The sequence below is a fragment of the Mchenga conophoros genome, linkage group LG15 (genome assembly GCF_057382185.1).
Source record: "Mchenga conophoros isolate Kocher_MC1m ecotype Shallow Benthic linkage group LG15, M_conophoros_male_GT1.1, whole genome shotgun sequence".
Classification (NCBI taxonomy): domain Eukaryota; kingdom Metazoa; phylum Chordata; class Actinopteri; order Cichliformes; family Cichlidae; genus Mchenga; species Mchenga conophoros.
Window position 1 is genome coordinate 3,608,480 of NC_140540.1, and position 19,054 is coordinate 3,627,533.

General features: G+C 41.3%; 1 long non-coding RNA gene across 1 annotated transcript in view; it reads left to right on the forward strand.

Moving 5' to 3' along the window:
- The first annotated feature begins 2,553 nt into the window (after positions 1–2,553).
- Positions 2,554–19,054, forward strand: part of LOC146557510 (uncharacterized) — a 29,241-nt gene continuing 12,740 nt past the window's right edge. The window contains exons 1-2 of the long non-coding RNA XR_014888752.1: positions 2,554–2,658; positions 2,743–2,868. This is a non-coding gene — a long non-coding RNA (uncharacterized LOC146557510). The remainder of the gene's footprint in view (positions 2,659–2,742; positions 2,869–19,054) is intronic.

Sequence of the window (19,054 nt, forward strand, 5' to 3'; positions counted from 1 at the left end):
TTCTTTCCTTCAGTTGTGCATATTCAGTGTCTGAGAGAAGCTTTTCAGTGGGCTAGAAAATACAAGATTCACAGAGCCATTATGTCTTTAAGCCTCCCCCTGACCAGACACGCTAACCACGCATGGTCAGCCATGACGTTACACAAATGTCTGCATTATTATTGTTGGTTTCACTTCATTTGCTGTGTAAATTTACTGCTGCTGTGGAATCAATTGCAAAAACTCACTTTGGACCGCATTAGGGTGCTGCAGTTCTAACTGTACAGTTTACTGCAAAGACAGAATCGGGTGGTCTTGCACTTGTTACATGCAAGAATACTTCAGTTATATTTTAAATAATTTAGTAAAATCTCTGTAGTCTTGCTTTCTAGACTCTATGATTGCATCCTTGCCTCCTCAACATCTGAACTTTGGACAGTCCAATAAAATCTGCATTTATGATGCCTATAACCTTCAGCTTTTGTTCGTGATGTCCCAGAGGTGTTAATTATATAATTAAAGCTCCAAGGTTAGTTATGCAGGCTGCTGGACTGAAATAAATGCAAACTTTTTTTTTGGCTCAAACAAACACAGCTCGCTTCTTTTCTTCCCGGTGAGGGTGATTTATTGTGTGTCGTCTCTTTATGATATAACATTTCACTGCATACGCGACCCCAGCTACAATTAGGTTGGACGGGTCACCTTCATTTCTTTGCACCAGTGTTTTAAATGTAAAACATTCACAGCCCAGAATAAAGAAACTGTTAATGAGAGTTTGCACCGACTCCTGAGCATCTCTGACAAGAAGACCACCTCATTGTTTGGCCTTGAGTTCTCACTCGCTTGTTTAGACAGACGTCCTCTGGTAATTGGGGTCAGAATGTCTTCGCCACGGTAGACGTTGCACTATGTGGTGATTTTTGCGCTGATATTTCTTTCATCCCTTAAGTGATGACCAGGTGCAATAGCCTTTTTAGAGCGTGAACGTAATTTGCAAGAGGTTGTTTTTCTGCTTGTGCCTGGTCATTCCCATTGTGACTGTATCCTATTCATTACAAAGTATACAGAACAGCTGCTATAGATTGAGAACAGACACATCTAACCAGAGTTGAATGTGTCTGTTCTCAAACAGCCCAATGACAAGGAAGAAAGATTTGTGGTGCTTACTACTGAGCTATAGGATGAAATGTTTTGTATAATATTTGTGCTTTTCTATGATTTTTTGCATATGTTCTTTGCAGGATCTCCTTGCAGATCCCGTAGGACTCCTTTGGCTGTCGTCCCATCAGAACTCCTCTCTTCAAGGAGAGACGGCTCGATGGTGCTCAGATGGAGAGAGCGCTGTCAGAGGAGTGGCATGTGACTAATCAGGTCTGGGCTCGGCTCCCTGCTTCCCAAACCCTATTCTGCTGATTCAAAAGGCCACTGAGACTCCGTGGTAATGGGAAAGCATGATGGGAATCAGAGAAAGTCGAGAAGTATCGCAGCTGATGTAGCTTTCCTTGGCGTCTGACATAATATGGGGTAATATATCAGGAGAGCTGTTGATAGTCATTATGGGATTCATTATATGATGTGCATAAACAACTGATTCATTCGCCCTGGTGTGAAAATTCAGCAAGAAACCAAGTTACAGATCAAATACAGGTTATTCGCTTCTACCCAGCAGCCCGTGTTGCTGCTGTTGTTGCCGTCTGCCATATGCTACCCATCTCCCTGCGTCTATCTTTTTCTCACTCCCTTTATTTTTTCTCTTCCTTTCCTCTCCCTCCCTCTCTCCGGTCATTCTCTGCTGTGCTCCGTGCCTCCACACACATAAAATGGAGGGCAGCGGTGAGGTTCCAATTCAGAACTCATTTGTGGTGCTGCCGGCCCCCTACCCGCTCAGCAGTTGCCGAGGGGACCCAGGGGAGCCCTATCACAGCTCTATATGCAAATGTCCTTGCACCTGGGCAACAGCGTGGGCATGCTGGGACTAGGAGCTTATTTATGCAAATCTCAGGGAGACAGTCACAGCACAACACAGAGCCGGCCACAGACACCGGTGGCCATATCTCGCCACCAGCACAAAAAAAAGAAATAGTGCAGAAAACATGAAAGATGTGGACTGAGTGGCAAGAGGAGGATTGGAGTGACAAAGTCAAGGAGATTAAGAAATATATGGAGCTTATGGTAAATAAAATGCATGAGTGATACAGATAGGTGTGCGGCGTTTAGGGATTTGGCGTGCTGTTTTCTCTGCATTTCAAAGATGCGCGAGGCGCCTTGATTAAATGGTGTGTGCAAAGTAACAATTAATGAGTGAGAGAAGCAATGACAAAAAGCTAGGGGGTTTTTGTGCATTCGTTTTTTGGGGGGGATTTTGGCACAACGCAGAGAGTCTCGTGGAAGAGAACACACACACACACCTGCATACACACGCCCCGCAAAGGTGTTTGTTTACCATCACAACACCACTGACAAGAGGCAATAACGCTGAATGTGTTAAAGTGCTCCACAGCGAAAGGAGAACAAAACCAATCTTTGTGTCTCAGCTGGCCCTGCCTCCCGACTGGGCCGCACCACTGTGGGAGACATCACACAGGAAAACGCAGCCCTCTCCACATACAACAGGCCACATTAATGTGCAAATGTATGCAAGAAATTTTCAGAAAAGCCAAAATTACTGAGCCAAATGAGGTAGCTGCACTCAAATTGTTGGGATTATGAATAATTACTGCACGTTTTCTGGAACTTTCCTCATTTTTTTCCCCTTTTTGACAGAAACAATGACTTCAGTGGTTTAATTGAGGAAAATCCAAACGCGGTGTGAAGTTGCTGTGTTTTCGTGGCTCGGTGTAGGAGCTACCAACAAGCAGTTTTATATGCTGAATCAGTGGGCAAGAAGGAGTAAGTAGTAACAGCCATGCTCAATTATTCCCTATATTTAATGCGTATTCTGTTATCTTTCTTCTCTCACTTCTTTTCACACTGTACGTGTTTATACACCACTCTTAGTTATTATTAATCTCTGGCTCTCTTCAGCAGTGAGTCTTTTGTCCTGTCTCCCTCCCCTTACCCATAACTTGTTGTGGCAGATGACTGCCCTTTCCCTGAGCCTGGTTCTTCCTGCTAAAAGGGAGTTTTTCCCTCCCACTGTCACCAGCGCTCGCTCAACGGAGGTTCAATTGATTTGTTGTGGTTTTCTCTGTATTATTGTAGAGACTTTACCTTACAATATAAGGTAAAGTTTCATTTGATTTGGTGCTATATAAATAAAATCAAATTGAACTAATCCCTCCCATCTTTTCGGAAAAACCTTGATATCTTAAATCTCGTTTAGCTAAAGTAACAATACAATTTACTTATAATGTTTTACAAAACTGCAAAGTCACACAGCTGCAAAACGGCTAAAAAAATTAGATTACCTTTTTTTTTTTTTACTGACAAGTAACCAAATAGATAAATCCCAAGTAACGCTTCCTTGTAAGGAATACTCATTACCTGAGGATTCAATTCGATTTATTTATACAGCGCCAAATCACAACAGCAGTCGCCTCAAGGCGCTTTATATTGTAAGGTAGATCCTACAATAATACACAGAGAAAAACCCAACTCCCACTTTGGCGACAGTGGGAAGGAAAAACTCCCTTTTAACAGGAAGAAACCTCCGGCAGAACCAGGCTCAGGGAGGGGCGGGGCCATCTGCTGTGATTGGTTGGGGTGAGAGAAGGAAGACAGGATAAAGACATGCTGTGGAAGAGAGACAGAGATTAATAACAGATATGATTCAATGCAGAGAGGTCTGTTAACACATAGTGAGTGAAGAAGAAACACCCAGTGCATCATGGGAACCCCCCAGAAGCCTAAACCTACTGCAGCGTAACTAAGGGGGGATTCAGGGTCACCTGGTCCAGCCCTAACTATATGCTTTAGCAAAAAGGAAAGTTTGAAGCCTAATCTTGAAAGTAGAGATAGTGTCTGTCTCCTGAATCCAAACTGGAAGCTGGTTCCACAGAAGAGGGGCCTGAAAACTGAAGGCTCCGCCTCCCATTCTACTTTTAAATACTCTAGGAACAACAAGTAGGCCTGCAGAGCGAGAGCGAAGTGGGATGATCATTGTGGTTTGGTGGAAAGACTGGTGTGGTGGATTAGCTGGGTAGTAGGGGACTTGAACCAAGCGCCAGCCTCTGGGGCTGACAAAAAGGAAGTGAGAAAGGTGCACTTCCTGGAATGACCACTTGACCACAGGCTAGTCCCTAAAGAGAGCAAATCCCCGTAGACTTCCATATCAAAATGCCAGCTAAACACCATTAAAAAGCTTTTTTACATCCTGGTATAAAAACGGTTTTGGTCTGTTGTGGAAATGGAGACAACTTGGCCGAAAGGTCATTTATGTTTTAAGTCTTTGTAGTTGTATTGTAGATGCAATCAATTCTGCGCGGTCACAGAGAACAGGCAGCCCTCCTGACGTCCGCTCCACAGTTATGTTCGTTTATTTCAGTTTGGTTTCAGTTAGTTATCAGAGTCAGCTTGCTCATTTCAATTTTGTTTTTAGTGTTTGAACTTTTTTATCTTTAGTTTAGTTTTTATTAGTTTCAATGTCAGTCAAGTCTTGTTTAGTATTACCAGCAAACATTTTGCTTTATCAATGGGTCAAAAGCCATTTACTGATAAATGTACCAGAATTTCTTAGATGTTGCACTCTGAACAAAATAAATATGTAAAATGAAGAATATATCAAAATAATATTAATTATTATTATGTAATTATTATTATAATTTCAATAGAATCATCAGATAAATAATATAGTATGCTTAAAAATATCTTATTGCATTTGACCTGCGTAGTTTGTGGATGCAGCTTGCTAACCAAGCTTGCTACCGTTAGTTATCGTAACACTCGACCTTGAACCTACCAACACAAACGCCAAACCCATTATTCTTAGCGAGCTTTCTTATGTTAACAACTAACAGGCTGACATTCAGGAATAATCTGGTTTTATTTGACCTGCTTTGTTGGTGTTTTAAAGGCACCTTTGACCGCGCTGAGCTAAGAAGCACAATAAGTACAAGTTATTTGTGCAACTAGGGAATTATTAAAATTCTGTAATTACCTTTAATAATGATATATCTCACGTAACTTACCAAACACTGATAATCCAAACTAAAATCTTGCTAATGTCTCTATTCCACCGTAATCCACTGAAATTCCCGTTTCAAGGAAAGTCCTGCCAAAACTTAACCGACGCTGCTTTAATCTGAGTGTTTGAAACGCAGGACCAGGTGAGAGCGGGGCGTCTTCATAGTAATTAGGCTGCCGACTGACGTGCTGTGCCTGTAACAGCAGTGGCCGTGGACAAAAGGGCTCTCGTAGTGCTGTAATTCACCTCGAGAATGATGCGCCAGCCTTGGGGCTGACTGGCAGCTTTGATGCTCTGATCACCAGTACGCTACCTCTCTCACCTTACGGTTCGAAACCTGGGGAGGGGGAAAAAAAGAAGACAAGAAACGAGCTGGTTAAGAGTGATGGCTTCCGACTCTTTGTGGTTTGATTGAGAGAAGCAACAAACTCGGATATGACGTAAAAGCGCTTTAAAAAAAATGTAAATGAGTCCATCATGAAAAGCAGATGAAAGGAGTCTTTGGTGATGTGGACCAAGAAAGAAAAATGTCAGAGAAGAAAATGACTTAAAGAAGGAAGTAGAAAATGGAGGGGAGGGGATGAAGGTGGGCTAGGACGGTTGTTGTTATTGTGTTTGATGTAGTGCTTGACAAGATAGAGTTTAGAAATTCTTGTGTAGTACGAGGCAGAGGAAGAGAGGGTTCATTTAAATGCATGCTCACTCAGGGCCCATACGGAGTGGGTGTCTGCTGAGAATTCATCATGGCCTCACTGATAAAGCCTCAGCCTCTTAGTGAGAGGAGAGGAGAGACAGATCACTCTCTCGAGGTGAGATTGCCTCGTGGATGGACACTTGTTATGTAGAAATACACAACACTGACGGATATTGCCATGGCACTTTCGGACTGGTTAGTCATCCCTCCATCCTCCATCCATAGCTGCATCCATCTATTCTGACATTACCCGCGGTCGAATGCAAAGTATTCTCAGGGGACTGTACGCTGCAGACGGCTTCAGAGATTAAAGCGTCACAATTAGGAGAGAAGTTTTGAGGGAAGAGTATCCATCTTTGCAAAAACACCCAAGTTTACAATTACAAAAACCCATTTTGAATATGATTGGATATTCAGAGCGCAGTCACATGAAGCCCTTGCAATTGGGATAGATAAGGCCTGCTGCTCCCTTTAATGCTACATTAGCATGTTAACTTCCAACATATAAAAGACGGACCTATCCATCATTATGTGGTAGGGTAGGTGAAGTCCTGCTGAAAAGCCTTAATTTTGCCATCGGCGTCCTCGTGTTTTGAACATGCCAAACAAAGCGTGGATCTGACTGTGAAACTGAGGACACTGCATTGGTTCACTAACAACTCTAGAAAATTGCCTTTGTGATTTTAATGACCGTAATTTAAAAAATGAAGACTTTGTGAGTATAAACTTAAACTAGCAGAAATCCAGAAAGTTTTCAGGAAAGCGCTGACTAAGATCACAGAATGAGGTTAATGCCCCTCACTTCACTTTGTATACCCAAAAGCTGTGAGTCTAAAAAGACCAAAAACAATTAAATGATAAGTTCAGTACTGGTACGTTCATGAGATCATGAAATGAATTTAACCTGTGTTTTTTCACGACTCTGTTTGGTTCCACTGATAAGACTGAAAAATCACAGAGCGTGACTCCAGATCTGGAAAACAGACAGCCTTATCAGCCTTAAGACTGGTGTTTTACAATGTGTGCCAACAGCTTTTGTCAGAAAACTGCTTGATTACATACACTAGGCTGCTTTACGGGACGAAACAGATGTTTTGAAGCTCAGCTGGGGCCATGCATAGACGGCTTACGGCAATATCAGATGCAAATGGCAGGCAAATGAAAGATCACATAACAAAACAATTGTCTTAACAGCAACAGTTACTGTGAACAGCTCAAGTGTTACGGTTGACAGGAATCATACGACGGTACTACATATATTTTGGCACTTACAGATATTCAAATTAATGTGGTTAAAGGCAAATTTAGAGATTTGTACATTGCAAATAAGCTTTCTGTTACACTGTACTACGTATTTTAGTGACATCATTTAGGGAACGAGGAGCTATTAGCACACACCTGCAAAAATGGACCAAAGGACAATAGCTATAGGTGGCAAGTTCTGATTATGCGTGTTTGTTTGCTTTGTGTTAATTTTTCATTTGCGGGCTTTAAAAGTACCACATGTATGTTTGACTTAAATCTTCTTTATGATCATGAGATATAATATATCCACTATCAAAGGGATTCATTTTAAATCTTAGCTAACATTATCAAAGACGCTCCGCTTGATTTATTTACCTAAATTACATTAGTGTTGGTTGTAAGGATACATTCATCGTCATTGCTTTGGATTTTCTGATGTATTTATTCAGAGTGAATATAATTCTTTGTGCAGTTGTCCCTGGTAATTGCAGTTTGTAAGTAAAACTCGTTGCCTGACTGGACTAAAGTATGCCTGTGACACAGTTGTTATATAATGCAGGTACAGCTGAGGTCGTCTTTAAGCTGAGTCAGCAACCTGTGCTTTTTCTTGTTTGCTTGCTCTGGCAATTAGCTTCTGAACCGCCATCGTGTCCTTGGACAGAACCGTCCTATCTACGTGCATCTGTGCCTCCGGAGAACACTACAAATGCTTATCGCAGTGAAATTTCACAAGCAAAAAACCTCTAACTAGGTTTTGCTCTACTTAATCACATATGTACAAAAATAAGTCAAAACTAATTCAAAGGCCGTATTCCATCTGCTTCCACTTCAATGTCCTGAAAAAGTTACAGATTTTTACGTTTTTTCCTTTTTTTTTTCCTCATTACTAATGTGATAGACGGGCAAACTTTTTTGAGTGCAAGGGGTTTGGGGGGCTGGCATGGCTGCGGTGGTGGCGGCAGTGGTGAAGTAGGCAGCAATTAGCGTTGCGCTAATGAACTCCCTCTCATTATCAGTGAATCAACAGGCCTGTGCTAATTACGGTTAGCAGGACAGACTCCTCTCTCCCACTGCGACGGGCTTCAAGGTCCCTCCGGAGCTGCAACACACCGAATGGTCTGCCAGCAGCCACAGGTGCAAAGCACTCACTGCCAATGTTAAAAACAGAACATTACACATGCACACACACACACACACAAACACAGGGACATACACATGCAGACACCAATATCAACTCTATCATGTAGCGGTCATCTCATGCAGATGGCCACACCACTGTCTTTTTTCTGTTTGCGTGTGGGTTTGTTTGTTTTGTTTTTTTTACATATTTGTGTGAATTAAGCACTTCATAACTCAGGAGAGAGGTATTCCTACTGAGAGGAGTCACCTATTACTTACACACTTAAACAAAGCAAAAAAAAGCTTCAGAGCCACAGTGTCTCTGCTGCAGAAATAGGTACAAGTAGAAATGGAGACTAGCCTGATTATTCACTACAGCCAAGCTCTGGCAGCTGGGCTGGGGTCAGCATACACTCAGCTTTAACATCACTCTGCATTCTTTGTTAGCGTCATGCTACATTCATTGCTAGCTTAGCATGCTCTCTGTGCAGACACTTACAAAGAGATGCTGTCGTGTTAGCAAAACCATGCAGCTGTTTCTGCCCTTAATGCATTTTGCGCTCTTGTCCTTTAGTGCAGTAAGAATAACAGTAATGTCCATGTCTCCTCTCCTCGAAAGTTGTAGACCGCTCCATCCATTGTCCGCCTACCCACAGAAGAATCAGCTGATTTGTCTTTCTTCTTTCATCCATCGGGCATGCAGAAAAGAATAAAAACTTTTGCAACACATGTAACAACCTAATCTTGACTGTAATGAGATTGCTGAATTTAGTGCAGTAACTCATTAGATTACAGCGTTACTGAAAAATGTAACGTAATTACAGTCACGTGTTACTTTGGAACATCTTGTGCCCAGAGTCAGTTTTGGAAACATTCCAATAATATTTTCTCCATTTTCTAACAATTCAGTCATCCACCCATGAACACAAACATTTACTATATTAAGCTGAGTGAGGTTGTATTTTGTCAATAGTTAGCAAGCTAGCTAGTTTGAGGAAATAGGTATTCTATAAAAAGCAAAATCAGACTTCACGTGTGTTGAAAGTGGACTGCATTCACTTTCAACACAAATAACGGTAAAATAAAATAAAAATAAAAAACTACCAGGTAGCTTTTGGAGGCTTACTCTAGTTAGGCTAACTGTTTGTAGTTTGCCACCTTGGTTGCTAACACTGCTTTGATTTTGTAAGTGTGTTTTTCTGGTCAGTTTCTTTCAAGTTATTAAAAATATCTGCATGACGTGTCGTAGGTATAAATGAGTGTGTTTGCTAACTGAGATGTAGAGGTGCCTGACCAGGCTATTTGTGTCCCTAGTGGGGCATTTCGTGGCTTTCAGATGATTGGCTCCAGGCTGAGGAAAACAGTCTACACCAGGGGTGTCAAACTCAAATACACAGTGGGCCAAAATTCAAAACTAGAACAAGGTCGCGGGCTAACATTAATATTTATTGAAAAATATCTTCCTCCAGATTTAAGAATGAATCTCTTCTTATGGACTCAAACAAGTTTTGCTGAAAAACTGAATGTGGAACAAGCAAAGCTTAATACTAAACAATGTATATATTAGCTGTATAATACCAGTAGGCCAGCTCTAATAGTAATTTGGTATGGCTTCGCGGGCCAAATGTAATTAGGCTGCGGGCCAAATTTGGCCCGCGGGCCAGAGTTTGACACCTATGGTCTACACTAAGAGCCAAGACAACAATAGCTCCAGATTCTGTATGAAGTAAGGTCAACATACCCAGGATATATTTCCGTTATCTGCATTCACTTACCCTAACACTGGCAATCAGGCTAAAGTGACACAAAGGTAGATATCGCCTCAATACATTAATCCAGAGCTTCACCGTCTAGCTAAAATCACGCTCACATGAAAAGGATAGTGTCAGCAGCAAGTGGCCAATCACGAACAAGGAGTTTACTGCCAACGCAGTAACTGGTTTAAAAGGGAAGATAAAAGTATAGTTTTACTAAAATGCGACCAATTAAGCACATATTAAAGGATAAAAATAACCAAACAAATCTGCAGTGTGAGAGTTTGTTTTAGGAAATGTACAGTAGCATAGAATTAGAATGGGTATGCACACTGGACAAGAGCTTGTATATTAATAAAGTTTAGCCTATTTGAAGTCAGAAAGCAAAGCCAACAAAAATGCTGACTGTGTGAGTTTACATACATACAGAATATTGCAGCTCTGTTGTAACAGGGAAACAAGAGAATCTGATGTGTTACGTCATTCCATTAAATTAATCTTTAGATGTGCACTGGACAGTTTTAGCTTTCACTCTTTCAGCTGCAGCCCTGGTGGTGTTTAAAGATCTGAGAGAAAAATATAAACGGTTTAGGATAATGTACACAATAATAAAACTGTAAAGGCTTCAAGGAATAATCAAACAATAAACTTGCATCAAAAATTCTATAATTACCACAGATTATCATAATGAAAAGGCAAACAATTTAAAGACTCTCACTCTCTCCCCTTTTACTATCTTACCATCCCCTTTAGAGGTCCCAGGGATCTTTCAGGAATGTAGATGCAATTTTCCAAAGAACCGACTGGTCAGTAGGAAGTGATTTCATATCTGCCGATCTCTAATCGCTAACATAACCTGCTCCAGAGCAGCTTAGATCTGCATAAGCACAAGTTAACATGGCAAAGTATGCCAGTAAGACTTCTCAAAGCCCAATTCATAGTAAAGGACTCAAGTCAACCTGCCATGCATCTTTCTACCTGTTGTTGTTATTTTAATCTGAAGCAGTCTGAAGCAGTTTTCAGTGGTGAGCTGCCATTTATTTTGTTGAACTGGGTTTCTCCTGTAAGGTGTTTTCCTGTATTATGACGAATGGGAACTTCTTGTAAAGGTTAACTAATTTCAACACTTGCTTTTTGGAAACACAGCATATATCAATTTTAAAACAACCAAGTTGTGCCTTTGGGAAAGAGGAAGATGGATTTTTAGTTGCATTTCAGCACTAGGTATAGATGTACTGTTAGGCTCGTAAACGCAGCTGAGTAAGGGTTAACGTCTTCTTTAATTAATGTACATGCTGAGGGTCACTCAGTGAGTGCACAATCAGCAGAAACAAATGTCACTGCAAAGCAGGAAGAATACACCAAAAATGAACAATGCTGTGTTAGTAATGAATATGTTACTGTGTGGTTGGAATTATTAGGCACCAAAAACCCCAGGTTGAGTCTGATTTTCATCACACAAGCCAGGATATTACACATTACTGATTATTTTTTTTAAAGTAATGAATTACTCAACTTAATAATTAGTTTTTAACGCTACACGTTACGTTTTTGGATCCAAGCAGTTTTTTCTGACCTGGATACAGTTTCCAATTTACCACTGTGCTGTTGAAACCAGTTATATCCATATCACCACTCTTCCTAAGTAGTACACTGCGGCACCATTGTCCTCTTCCCTGCACACAAGTAGGATAAGTGGCCAGGAATGTTTTTATATATAGATTAGATTAGATTAGATAGAACTTTATTAATCCCTCGGGTGGGTTCCTCTGGGAAATTCGATTTCCAAAAAAGCACAGCACATATATACATACATTAGGGGTGCAACGATACACAAAATTCACGGTTCGGTTCGATACTTTGGTGTCACGGTTCGATATTTTTTCGATACAAAAAAAATGTTCACGCCTTTTTAATTTGTCATTTATTAAAATTATAAATATATATTTTAACTCAAAAGTACAGTTTTTAAATTTAATGTTGCTGAAACAACAAAATAATAAAAAAATTAATCTATCCGATCGAGAAATCACTCATCTTTGGAAAGGAGAGTTTATTACAGAGAAATGGCTCTTTCCAAAATAAAAGCTATACTATACGCTTCTTCTGGGCTATATTCTCAGCAGCATATTAAACATATCAGGTCCCCATAAGGAGAATCCTGTGCTGACGGCTGTCTAAATGACTCGGGTAAAGTTTGTAGCATGCATGCTTGTTGTTTTTGTCTGCTTCCACTTGTCTTTGCACTAGGATGATGTCGTTGTAAATGTGCAGTCATATTCGTTGTGTTCCCACTAGTGCTGTCAGCGTTAATCTGAAATGACGTTAACGCCACAACACGGCAAATCTCCGTTAACGAGCTACCGCGGATCGCCCCGTGCGTGGGGCTGGACGGCCAACACGTTAACGAGCTAACTGCGCTAACGCACTAGTTCCCACCATGTAATTGAGCATTGCGTGGCACATCCAACATACTGTTTTACTTTAGTCCATGACGCGCTTACCTTCAGGGTCATACGTCACATGAAAACCAAAATAGTTCCAAACGCCAGATCTGAATGAGGGTGGGGGAGCTTCAATTTGCCATGTTGCAAGGAGAGCTTAGCTTCTGTCTCACTAGCTTGCCCTGCGCTCAGTGAATCTGCGTTCGACTACTCCGCCTAGGCTGCACTGTCGAGCACAGATCCACTGAGCGCTCAACACAGACAGCATCGTCAGAAGGAAAGTTGATCAAATAAATTTAAAATTTTGTATTGTTCGATACATATGCGTACCGAACCGAAAGCACTGTATCGAACGGTTCAATATCAATATGAGTATTGTTGCACCCCTAATAAATATATATATACAGTATATGAGTTCAGGTACCCTGCTGGGGTAATAGGCTGGCCAAAAGAGGAGATAGAAGCCACTGACATCAAGACAAGAAAGCTCCTTACGATGCATGGAGGGTTTCACCCCAAGTCCAGCACCCTGAGGCTGTACGCTAAGCGGAAGGAAGGGGACCGGGGACTGGTGAGTGTCAGCACCACAGTCCAGGATGAGACAACGAACATCCACGAATACATCACAAAGATGGCCCCAACTGACCGAGTGCTCAGTGAATACCTCAGGCAGCAGAAACCCAAGAAAGAGGAGGGAGACGAGGAACCATCATGGAAGGACAGGCCCCTGCACGGTATGTACCACCGGCAGATAGAGGAGGTGGCTGATATCCAGAAATCCTACCAGTGGCTGGACAAAGCTGGACTGAAAGACAGCACAGAGGCACTAATCATGGCAGCACAAGCTCTGAGTACAAGATCCATAGAGGCTGGGGTCTATCACACTAGGCAAGACCCCAGGTGCAGGCTGCCCCAGAGACAATCCAGCACATAACAGCAGGGTGCAAGATGCTAGGAGGCAAGGCATACATGGAACGCCATAACCAAGTGGCCGGCATAGTGTACAGGAACATCTGTGCCGAGTATAACCTGGAAGTCCCGAGGTCAAAATGGGAGATGCCCCCAAGGGTGGTGGAGAATGACCGAGCTAAGATCCTGTGGGACTTCCAGATACAGATGGACAAAATGGTGGTGGCTAACCAACCGGACATAGTGGTGGTAGACAAACAGAAGAAGACGGCCGTAGTGATCGATGTAGCGGTTCCAAATGACAGCAACATCAGGAAGAAGGAACACGAGAAGCTTGAGAAATGTTGGGTGGGTGTTTTATATATACATATATATAATATATATAACATATATATATGTTATATATATATATATGTTAAATCTTTTTATTTCCCTTTTTATCAGCCTGCCATTCAGATAATTGGAGGACATCCGTATCACACCTTAACTACATCACATTGTAATTGTAACATTGTAACAATTTTTTATCACATCAATGTGTTACAAATTGTTATTTAATGCATTAACATCATTTAACAAAAGGACAGCTGTATAATCTTCAGGACTTGTGTCTATTAAAAAAGACAACAACAAAAATGAGGAACACAGCACCGGTGCACAAAACAAGAGCTGTGACTGGCACATTAGAGGCAAATTACAAACAGTATTACTGTAACAAACAGATACAAGGACACAGAAAAATGCAGAGGTTTTAAAGCAGCGTTAACATTTTCACATTATCAGTGGATTACATGAGTATGCGCTTTGTGAAAATGCTGTACACTTTGTGGAGCCTCGCCATCATTCTTTTTAAAATTGCCCTGATGGTTTGAACTATAAAGTAAATACAAGGACTTTTTTAAAAACAGATAAAGAAACTGAATGCTACCGGCTCAGCACCAGACAGCAGCAATGTTAGCACTTAAATGGTGAGCATAGTAATGATAATCATTTGCTTTCCTCAGTTGTGATGATCTAAACAGAACTAGATGAATACTGCAAATATTACTCGTATTTAAAGGTATTTTAGCCACAACACATCAGTGATATAAATGTGTAATTTAGCAGTTTTAGCTAAGCCTCTTACTCCCAAGCAAGATAAAGGGAAAAATAAACTGCTGTAAACAAACTCTTTGCAAATCTTCCTGATAATATTGACATATGATTTCCATTTCAATTTGATATATATTTCATGAGAGCACAGTTCCAAAATAAACTAGTTAAGCTTATCTAAGCCACAGTTACAACATATAATTTTTAAATTAGCTTCCTCTTTGGCTAATTAAACCTCTTTATAGTGACATTGCCATAGATCTCAATAATATCAGCATAAGGAGCTTTTATAATGAACTGTAAGGAAAATAATGCCTTAAAAGTCTACATTTGGCTGCTGTTGTCATTTGATCTGTATAGGTCCTGTACTGAGTTTGGTTTCTATTAAGCACCATATTACCACAAGATCTGTCCTCTATCTTACAACAACCTCCCAACATTCCCCTGCTCAGCAAACAAGTGTTTTACAATAGGCACAGCGAGATCCATTAATCAAATGTCACTTGTAAGCCAGCAGTGGCCCTCGCCTATCAAACACTTAGACTTATTGAAAAGCACAAGTTCTGACTCCATTGATAAAGGGACTAGAGGCTTTTCAGTGAGTCACTGAGGCGAACAAACACCAAAAAGATTTTCCGTGTCAGCCCACAGCATGAGCCATAAGATGAGACCTGAGCATGTAAAATAGACCACCCCTCCTTTTCCATCCATAACTTAAGCAGAGATCAGTGGCTAACACTCTTAATCCCAAGGGGGTGCTTTCTGAGCTGTAATTTAAAAATAGCGTTTTAATAACACACCACTGCTACAGTACATTAATCTCAGAATTAATTATCTACCCCACCCCCAGCCTATTTGCTTGAAAGAGGCTCTTTGCTGCATTTCTTGTGTTTTAGTTCTATTTATTCCACGAATGAGTGGATAAAGAGATGCATGTGGAGTGTCTTGTGTCGAGTGCAGTAATTACGCAGTTGCTAGTATATTACCAGCATGTATATGAAAACCAGCAAGCGAATTAGAGGTTGTCATCGGCATAAATGGTCAGCAAGGTGAGTTGCTCTTAAGTGGCTGAGTCTAGTTTGTGCAACATAAACAAAAAAAAAACAGCCCAATTAAAAAGTGCTTTAAATAAAGACGTGGGCGTAATCTAAAGATATTGTAGCAAACAGCTGCAGCGTGGAGACTAACTTCATGTTCGTTTTACATTTTTATGCAAGAAAATGTTTTTAATCACACGTCACTCCGAGCAACAGAAAGTCAATTCCAAAGAGAAATTAAGGAACATAATGTGACTGCAAGGCAGGCCAAAAGGCAGCGCAAATATTCAAAAACAATATTAAACCGCAATAAATAAAATATGAACCTTCTTTGGCAATATAGCGCTCAAGTATCAGGGGACGTGGGCACTTAATGCAAGTTAATGAAACACAAGAATCGCTTTTAAAGGCTCGGCAATCGCTGAGCGTTTGTCGAAAGGTGATGATCATGCTGCTGAGCCCTCTGGCAGAAGTTGCCAGCTGACAAGAGATCAAGTTGAACACTGACAGTAATTATTAGGATATAAGCTTAAGAAGGTCTCGTGGAGAGAGAGAGAGAGAAAAGGACAAATCATTTTTCTCTGTTCCTGATTGACTGGCTGACTGACCTCTATTGTCAGAGCTCCACAGCTGACAGTGATCTGCACACATACATCACTTTGTATGTTCGCCGCCGAAATGTGCGCATACTCTGCATGAGGCAGGTGCCCCCGGGTCTGTGTATCACAGATAACCTTTACAGGAGGTGCAGTTCACGCCTCCCGGCCCCCGCACCTTCCTGCTATCACATCAAAGGATCTGGATGTGGTTAAATTCAGACACTGGAGAGACGGTCGGGGCTTGGCATGCATGATTGATGTCGAGTTTGTAACATTAGCTATCATAAAGTGTAACACAGAAGATAGTGTGAAGTGTAAGATAGCGTAAGAGCATGCTGAAGGAAATGGGAAACTGTTTGACAGCTTTTGCTGTTTTATGGTTTCCTGTTGGTCTCTCTTTGCTCTGGACTAAAGCTATTAAAAAGTAGGACCTGCAGTAATTTGCGTTATGCAATGTGGCAGGTCTCAGTGCCCTTATAGAAACTCCTCACACATGCACAGAATCCCTTTCAGACTCTAATGTTTCAATTAATGCTGAACGAGCTATGAAATATACAAGACTTGGAACCAAACTATGAAAAAAAAAATGACACACATTTTGGTTGTTTGTGACATGACTCTACTCAGATTTCTGTGTCTCCAACATGACATCCTATTAATTTTGTTTATATCGAGGCAGGTGGTTGTCAGTAAAAGTCATTTCGTCAATCAATTTTTTTTTCGAACTGACTATTTTTCAAATGAAAAAATAAGTTGCTAATTTTGTCAGTGCTCTTTCTAGACACTGCAGGTTTAATTGCTAATTGTTAACTGGGAATGAATGCATTTACATATTAATTAGTTAGCCCATTTGCATTTTTAATTTGCTGCCTTCAAAGGGGGTGAGATAAAAGGTCGCACAATTCTGAATAATTTAAATAATTTATGCTCCATTGGTGAAAAGAAGCTGAACAGAAGTGTTCTGCGGATATTAACCCCTGAGAGCTTTTACCGAATAAAGCACTCCAAAAATTGTTTTAACAAATCTAATTAAACGGAAAAAGGTCTGAACACACAACCACCCAGAGCACCAGGAGCTAGAGTGTGTCCTCGGGAACAAAAAACGCTCAGGAGAGAGTGATGGAGGGTGTATGGCTATGGAGGACGAGACTTCCAACCCTCCATCCGGATATGAAGGCCTCTCGTAGTCTTTTCATCATTCAGATTGATCAAATACCCCTACAGGAATGCTGATGGAGCCAGTGCTTGGTAATAGGAATTCTCTATGAAGTTAAGCTGCTCTTTGCAACATGACATGCTCCATAAGCAATCAAAGAGATGCATGTACTGTGGCGGATCCTTGAAAGTTAGCCGAGTGCGTGTCCAAGTTGTCATTTTAATGAATGGACAGCACCGGCACGAGTACCTTTATCAGATCATCGCAACAAAGTACTAACAAATAGACAGCGCCTATAACTTTAACTTTAACTTCCGTCTCCTCTTCTAACTACTCAAGTGTCCATTATAAAAATAAAAATAAACTTCTTTTCCATTTTTGGTGCAAGGAGCTGATATTTTCACTCCCTCGTCTTCAACCAGGTCCCGACTGCATTGTGAAACTGTCTCCTCGCCTTTGTCCCAGTGATCTTAATTACAGGCCCTGGGCCCTGTGCAGAGAAGCCCATTTAAATCAGAACACATCCAGCTTCCATTATGGGCTTGGCATTTGGTCTTTGTGCCCATGCTCTTAAATTACATGCTGCCAATCCTAGTGGGCACGGGCAAGATGAGGAGCGGAGGATGGGTGAGAGATGAGGTGAAAGGGGGATGAGAGAAAAGAGAGAGGGGGCTGAGAGCAAAAGCGGAGGGGGCCACAGGCTGCACTTGTAGACAGAAAGCTCACCCCTCCCTCTCTTCTTCTGCCCTCTTTATCACCAGATAACTTATGTAAAGTAGCAGATGAAACCCATTCCCATTCACGTCGGCCTGATTGTCAGAATAAGCTTGCATTCCTTTGAAAAGTGATTGACCGTCTGAAAGGGTACAAATTAGGGGCCTGTTCGTCTTTTCTTCTCTGGTCGTGGGGTTTATTTGCGGCAGATTCACCCAGGCCCAAAATTAAGTGAACTCAGGCAGGGATGAATGGGAGTGCTCTGATTGAATAATTGATTTCCTTTGTGCGGCCTGTGTTTAAGAGGGATAACTAGACATCCTTTGGAGTGTAATGATTGTAATTACTGCGATGACTGGTCATGTCAAATATGACACAGGAAAGGACTGTTATTAACCTTTATTCTCCACTTAGAAAAAAAAAAACTAACCCAATATCCTCTTGTCTCTTCAGTCTGCATATGGGTTTCACCTCTGGTATAGGCATGGCTGCTGTAGGTTGAATGCATGGATGAACTCATTCCCTGTCTTCCACTCCTGTCCCATGAAAGGTAGATGGGTAATTGACTGTGCAGTCAGAGTCACTGGTGTGTCAATGACTCACACGGCTAGTGAGCCTTGGGGTAACTCTCAAAGTACAATGCATTATGGCTCCAGAATTTAAGTGCAAAAGATAGGAGTTATTGCCATGTTCATGATATCTGTCAGATTCCCATATGCCTTGACCTCTCAAGCAGCGCAGCCTGAAATGGGCTTTAGTGCACTTGACGCATTTGAGGACCTCAGTGAAACAGACATTCATCTCGTAGTCATCAGACACAGTCTGCTGAAGTTACTGGACATGTGGTCAATTCGAGCTACCGTGTAGCCAAAACAGTGAAGCTTAAAGCCCCAGCTTTAAAGCTACACATGCAGGCTTAACTGATGGTTGCAGTCAAGTCTGCACATGCAGCTGTCTCCGTGCAAAGGTCAGACATAAATTCTCTCTGACTTGTCCGATGTACAACTCAATTTTACACACAGAGACTCTCAAAGTTCTTTTTTTTCAAGAAACTATGCTTCATTCATTGAATATTTCAAAAGTCTTTCATTTTTTAAATGTTATTTTGGTTACTTACAAATAAAATGTCAAGTTGTAAAGGCAAAGAATTGGCCCCTCAGAAGTTTTGCCTCCAGGGTTTCCACATCCAG